Source organism: Tachypleus tridentatus, chromosome 6 (assembly GCF_004210375.1).
Source record: "Tachypleus tridentatus isolate NWPU-2018 chromosome 6, ASM421037v1, whole genome shotgun sequence".
Classification (NCBI taxonomy): domain Eukaryota; kingdom Metazoa; phylum Arthropoda; class Merostomata; order Xiphosura; family Limulidae; genus Tachypleus; species Tachypleus tridentatus.
In genome coordinates, this window is record NC_134830.1 from 162792675 (window position 1) to 162799355 (window position 6681).

The 6681-nt window shown below is 36.6% G+C and overlaps 1 non-coding gene across 1 annotated transcript; it reads right to left on the reverse strand.

Annotated features, from left to right (window-relative positions):
- Positions 1-944: 944 nt before the first annotated feature.
- On the reverse strand, positions 945-1016 carry TRNAG-UCC (transfer RNA glycine (anticodon UCC)). The gene has a single exon. It is a non-coding gene; the product is annotated as a tRNA-Gly (tRNA).
- Between the last annotated feature and the right edge of the window lie 5665 nt (positions 1017-6681).

Below are 6681 nucleotides of genomic sequence, written 5' to 3' on the forward strand. Positions count from 1 at the left end.
AATTAAACTTCTGGATAGCTTTTGCGCGAATTTTTATAACAAAACATATTATAATTATCTATACCTTCTATTTTGTTAGTTTTCGGACATATGTACAAAGATACGCAAGGTATATCTGCGGGCCAGGCATGGCCACGTACTTAAGTCACTCGATTCCTAATCTGAGGGTCGCGGATTCGAATCCCCGTCACACCAAATAATGCTTCCCCTTTCAGCCATGAAGACATTATAATGTGACGATCAATCCCACTATTTTTTGGTAAAAGAGAATCCCAAGAGTTGGCAGTGGGTGGTGATGACTAGCTGTCTCCCTTCTAGTCTTACACTGCTATATTAGGGATGGTTAGCGCAGATAGCCCTCGTGTAGAATTTCGCGAAATTCAAAAACAAACAGGTCTATCTGCGCTAGCCTTCCCTAATTTTGAACTTATTGATTGAATGGAAAGCAGCTAGTCAACAGCACTCACTGCTAAATTATGAGCTACAGATGTATGACCAAATAGGGAAATTAGATCGTCAATCTTATAACATGAACACAACCCCAAACCTGGAGGCGCTTTCTTCAATTTGTTTTTTCAATAATAGGACGCGCAGATAAACCCCGAAAGTCCATAATTCGGCACAGTAACAATTAGCCGAAGTTTGTCCCAATATTTTTATTATCAATCTTTATTAATAAACTTTGTTTAAGGAAGCCATTACTTCATTTGTCTGATATGCAAAATCCTTTTGCTTGAAGCAAACATTTATTATCAATACGTATATCCTTACAGTTTGTTTATTGTCTCACAGTCCGCAATATTAACCACGAAACAACATTCGTGCGAAAACATTTGATTTGCGGTCCAATGTAGGATTCGTTTTGACAGTAGGAAAGACTGTCTTTGCATCTATTATGTAACGAAACCAGTCTTTACCTATTTACAAAACAATTATAAAAATTCTGCGACGGCCGGGAATCGAACCCGGGTCAACTGCTTGGAAGGCAGCTATGCTAACCACTATACCACCGTCGCTGACGTATTTATCTTTACCATTAATGTTGATATCACATTTTATATTGAATAAATAACTATAGCTATATCTTCAAATAAATGTACTATTTCAATTTATTATAAATTCACTTACAAATCGATATTTTCAATAATATAATTTGTATACAATTTTTAATTTAACTTTGTTTGTTACGACTGTATATTTCGTGATCTACACTGTCATGCATGCCAGACAAAATCGTGTACATCTTTTTTATTTTTCTGCGTCTCTTCCGAGTTGTGTGTTTTCTTCATTTAAAACCGGTTTTCTACAATGTAAAACGTCTGTCCCCTCTAATGGGCTATGTATGTTCCGCCCACCAGAAATATTGAACCGATGTTTAGCGTTGTAAACCTGCAGACTTACTGCTGAGCCACAAAATCAGTTCCTTAAATTTTTAACTGACAGACTAGAGCGAGGACAGCTAGTGAACAGCACTCACCGCCAACTTATACCTGTATTACCAAATAGTGGAAATAGATTGTCACACTTATAACACACAGACAGCCCCAAAGTGCTAGGAACTTTATTTAATTTTTTTTTCAATATCAAAACACAAACGTAAATCCTGAAGGTCCGTGGTTCGAAATATTGGATAAATAAAACAGTTTAACAGAAACAAGACAGTTTACACAAACAGGTCACAAGCTGGCAATAGAAATTATTGGTTTTGAATTCGACAGAGTATTTCTAAAATTTGAATGAATACACACTCATTTTAGAAATTACTAATGGCGTGTTTAGAAAACAAAAACCTAGTGAAAAGTAGGACTAATAAGTACACTTCGCTTTATCGATCCACAATGGTTTAGTTTGTTTGTTTTGAATTTGGCGCAAAGCTACTCGAGGGTTATCTGCGCTAGCCGTCCCTAATTTAGCAGTGTAAGACTAGAGGGAAGGCAGCTAGTCCTCACCATCCACCGCCAACTCTTGGGCTACTTTTTTACCAACGAATAGTGGGATTGATCGTCACATTATAACGCCCCCACGGCTGAAAGGGGCGAGCATGTTTGGTGCAACCGGGATTCGAACCCGCGACCCTCGGATTACGAATCCAACGCCTTAACACGCTTGGCCATGCCGGGCCCTCGCCACTGTATCAGGCCCGCTCAATAAATATTTTCTATTGCCAGGTTGTTACCTGTTTGTGTGAACTGTGTTGTTTCTGTTAAACTGTTTTATTTTTCCAATATTTCGAACCATGGACCTTCAGGATTTATGTTTGCGTTTTGATATTGAAAAGAATAAAAAAATTAAATAAAGTTTCCAGCACTTTGGGGCTGTCTGTGTGTTATACGTGTGACAATCTATATCCACTATTTGATAATACAGGTATAAGTTGGCGGTGAGTGCTGTTCACTTTTACCAACTTCGCTCTAGTCTGTCAGTTAAAAATTTAACTGAGTCTATAATAGGTAGCCCTTTTAATCGAAATTGGTTCACAAAGGTTTAAGTGAATAATTTAAAGACTGAGTTTCCACTCAATACTCTAGATTAACTAATTTAGATTTACCAAATTAGATCTTGTAGCTTAGTTTCTGAAACGTGGTCCTAATGGGCGCTGATGTACAAATGTAACCAGGATTTATTTAATACTTTCTGCAGTATACAATAATTATTTTATCTTAATTTATCCATTAACCATAATATTCGTTTCAATAAGCCCCCCAGTGGCTCAGCGGTATGTCTGCGGACTTACTACGCTAAAAACCAGGTTTTGATACCCTTGATGGGCAGAGCACAGATAGCCCATTGTGTAGCTTTGTGCTTTATTCAAAACAACAACAACGTTTCAATAAACGTATAATCTGTTCAGTTATTAGAAAACTTAAAATTGGCTTACACGTTCTTATAAATGAAATATTTTTGAAATTACCCTGTCTAGTTCGTAATAAACGGTTTCTATTGTCAGCCTGTTAAATATGTGTCTTCAAGAATAGGGTTTTGTTTCTGTAATCCAGAAAAAATTTTACTTAGAGGCTATAACAGTGATTGTTTGTGTTTTGATTTCGCGCACAGCTACTCGAGGGCTATCTGCTCTAGCCGTCCTTAATTTAGCAGTGTAAGACAAGGGGAAAGGCAGCTAGTCATCACCACCCACTGCCAACTCTTGGGCTACTCTTTTACCAAGGGTTGGAAGAATTGACCGTCACGTTATAACGCCCCCACGGCTGACAAGGCGAGCATGTTTGGTGCGACCACGATTCGAACCCGCTACCCTAGGATTACGAGTCCCACGCTTTAACTCACCTGGCCATGCCAGACCTCTATTGTAACGAACGATTTTACTTAGAAGCTATATGAATGTTCTCCTAAATATCTGTGAAGAGGGGACAGACGTTTTACATTGTAGAAAACCGGTTTTAAATGAAGAAAACACACAACTCGGAAAAGTTTATATCTTTGAAACTCTGAATAAAAGTAAAATTCACTCTGCCTTTCATGTAAATAGCAACATATAGTTGGAATTCTCAGAGAGTAAACTTTGATTTAAAACTAAACGAAAGTTAAGATGATTACTTTTATATAAGGAATGAAAACTACAAAACTGATATTTGCAACCTGTACTTGCTTCTTTATGAAATAAATTTATTTGCACACTCACTGATACACGTCGCATAATTATATTGTTTTATTCTAAAATTTAAGTTGGTGACATTTTATAATGTTTTCAAAATCTTCTCAAGTAATGTACAAATACAAAGTGAATTATAAGTATTTCAGAACTCCAATGGCTCAGTGGTAAGATTGAAGGATTATAACACTAAAAAACACCCGGTATTATTGTGGGCACAGCACAGATAGCCCGCTGTGTAGCTTTGTGTTTAACTACAATCAAGAAAGCCTTCCAGTTTCATTTCTATTTTTCTTCAGTGTTTTACGTTCTTCAATTATACTGAACACAAAGCAAAGATTCTTTAATAAGATTTAGTATCTTCTGTAGCCCTTTTTATTTGTGAAAGAAAGCGTGAATATTTAATTAGAAAAGACTGAAAAGCTCGCTCAGGATATGTCGCTGATAATCGATACGTTCTTTTGGTTGTTACTCAACTGGTGGAGAAATCGTGGTTTCCGTTGCTCTGCTTCATCCGTTTCCTTGCTGTTTGTTCAAGAGGCTCTTTAACAGAAATCTCTACTATGACCCTCGTTTCCTACTGATCTTATTCATTGTGGGACTTAAACTGATCTCCCCTCACATAACTCATCATGTTTATATCTTCCCTTCCCCTCACATAACTCATCATGTTTTACATCTTCCCCTTCCCCTCACATAACTCATCATGTTTTACATCTACCCTTCCCCTCACATAACTCATCATGTTTTACATCTTCCCTCCTCACATAACTCATCATGTTTTGCATCTTCTCCTTCCCCTCACATAACTCATCATGTTTTACATCTTCCCTTCCCCTCACATAACTCATTATGTTTTACATCTACCCTTCTTCCTCACATAACTCATCATGTTTTACATCTTCTCCTATTCATTCCTCCTCACATAACTCATCATGTTTTACATCTTTCCCTGTTCATTCCCAGGGAAATGAAACTGCAATGTGAAGTCAATGACAGTTTTGTCATTTAACATTTGTCGTAATATGCTCATACATTTGGATTTCTTGTAGCTTGGCTTGCTAACTAAGCCAACTCACATAACTCATCCTGTTTTACCACCAACATTTTAAAGTTATTGTCATCCACGTATTGTGCTCTGAGATCAACCTGTTATTCAAATCGCTCAATCGATCATCCAATAGTCGCTGAACTTTAACGAATCAGCACTGAATTCCTAGTGAACGTATATCTCTAAGAATTAAATGCTATGTTTTAGTGCGTTAAAGCCGCTAAGAAGGTTAAAACACATTTGTTATTGGCCCTATATTTACCTACACACATATCCTGGCATGACCTGATGGTTAGGGCGCTTAGACTCGCTAGGTTTGGAATGCTGGCTCAAATCCCATTCACAGAATATGCTCGCCTTTTATCGTGGGGGCGTTATAAACTAATGGTCAATCTCACTATTCGTTGATGAAAGTGTAGTCCAACAACGAGCGGTGGGTGTTGTTGACTAGCTGTCTTCCCTTTAGTTTGTTACTGCAAAATTAACAACGGCTAGCGTAGATGGCCCTTTGATAGTTTTTCGCGAAGTTCAAGAACAAACAAAAGCAAACACTTACGCATGATAGAGTAATATCTCTTGTTTCAGAAGCAATAACAAGAAATGTTTCCAAATATAAGAGTATTAACAGTATTCTTAAAAAGATGTAGTGGACAAGTCTACCATATTTGCACTGTTTATCGCAGGCTTGTATTCTGGAAGTTCCTAAGTAGTTTCGTTCATTAATAAAGCTAGAAATGACCTGAAGAAAACTCAATATGGAGCCCGAAACGTCGTCGTTAAATGAAAAGAAGAAGTTAGAACTTTATCACGAACAATGCCAACATGTTAACTGTATTTGTAGACATTTATTGGTCATGTACCCAATATTTTTGTTTGGATTTCCGACGACGAGTTTCATTTTCATATAAAGTTTCTCTTCAGGCTATATGTATGTTCTTCAGATATATGTCTATTTAAATTAGTACCGAATTTTCTATGGAACTATAGTGTTCTTCATACAAAAAAACAGTTCGTTTATCCTGTCCAAATCACTTGAAATCCGTCTTCCTAAATAATGCGTTGATAACACATCCAAAAACAGTTTTGTATTTCACGACAACGTTAAGTATATTCTTAAACTTTCTGAATTTGTTAATTGATTTCCATGCCGTTGCCATGGTACCAGTAGCTGTCTTAAAAACATTATGATTACCACGTAATGTTTTTCTGATTGTCTCAGCTTTATAAAGAACTTCAAAATATTAAACACGTTAAATACGCTGGTACGTGTTGACTAATGGAAACGAAAGCCTTTTGAATCACGTGGTTCCTTGTCTTTTCATAAACTACAAACGAAGGATGTAATACTCACTTCTTCATATAACATTTATATAAACCTCTATTACTATTATAACATAATCTTACTAACGTGATTGTAATTCCTCAAAGAGCTGCTTGAAGCGTAGGTGTGTGTCAGAAGAAAGTGACTGGGTCATTTCTTTCTACCACATTTTAAGATTTCGTGAGAGATGATTAAACGGCTTTGTCTGACCCCATCTTACTGATCTTCCAGTAACGGACATTAGGAAACATCTAATAATTACAGCAAGTGTTGACTTGAATATAGGTGCAGACATTGGCGGCTGTAAGTCTATACACTCAACCCGTTATTACGAGGGATAACTTTCCCAAAGACGGCTGTGTATGTCACGATAATAAGAAAGATATCCTCTCCTAATTGATTTCCACATAGTTACGATAAAAACAAAGGAGATAAAATGGTGTGATTGTCATTCAGTCCTTATCTTATAGACCCAGTTTCATGAATAACTTTATAGTTAGGAAATCTTTAATACAAGAATTATTCTGCCTTCTTGTCATTTAATGCTTTGATAAACGTACTCTTTCTGCTACGTATACTGTGTTTTACTGCACCGAAGCCACTAAGAAGTCTTTTAAAGTGTTTTTGTGGTTTAACGTTATTTTAACCAGCTTATAATAGTCTTTTCGTCTCATTCAATGTATATTGTTAAAACAAACT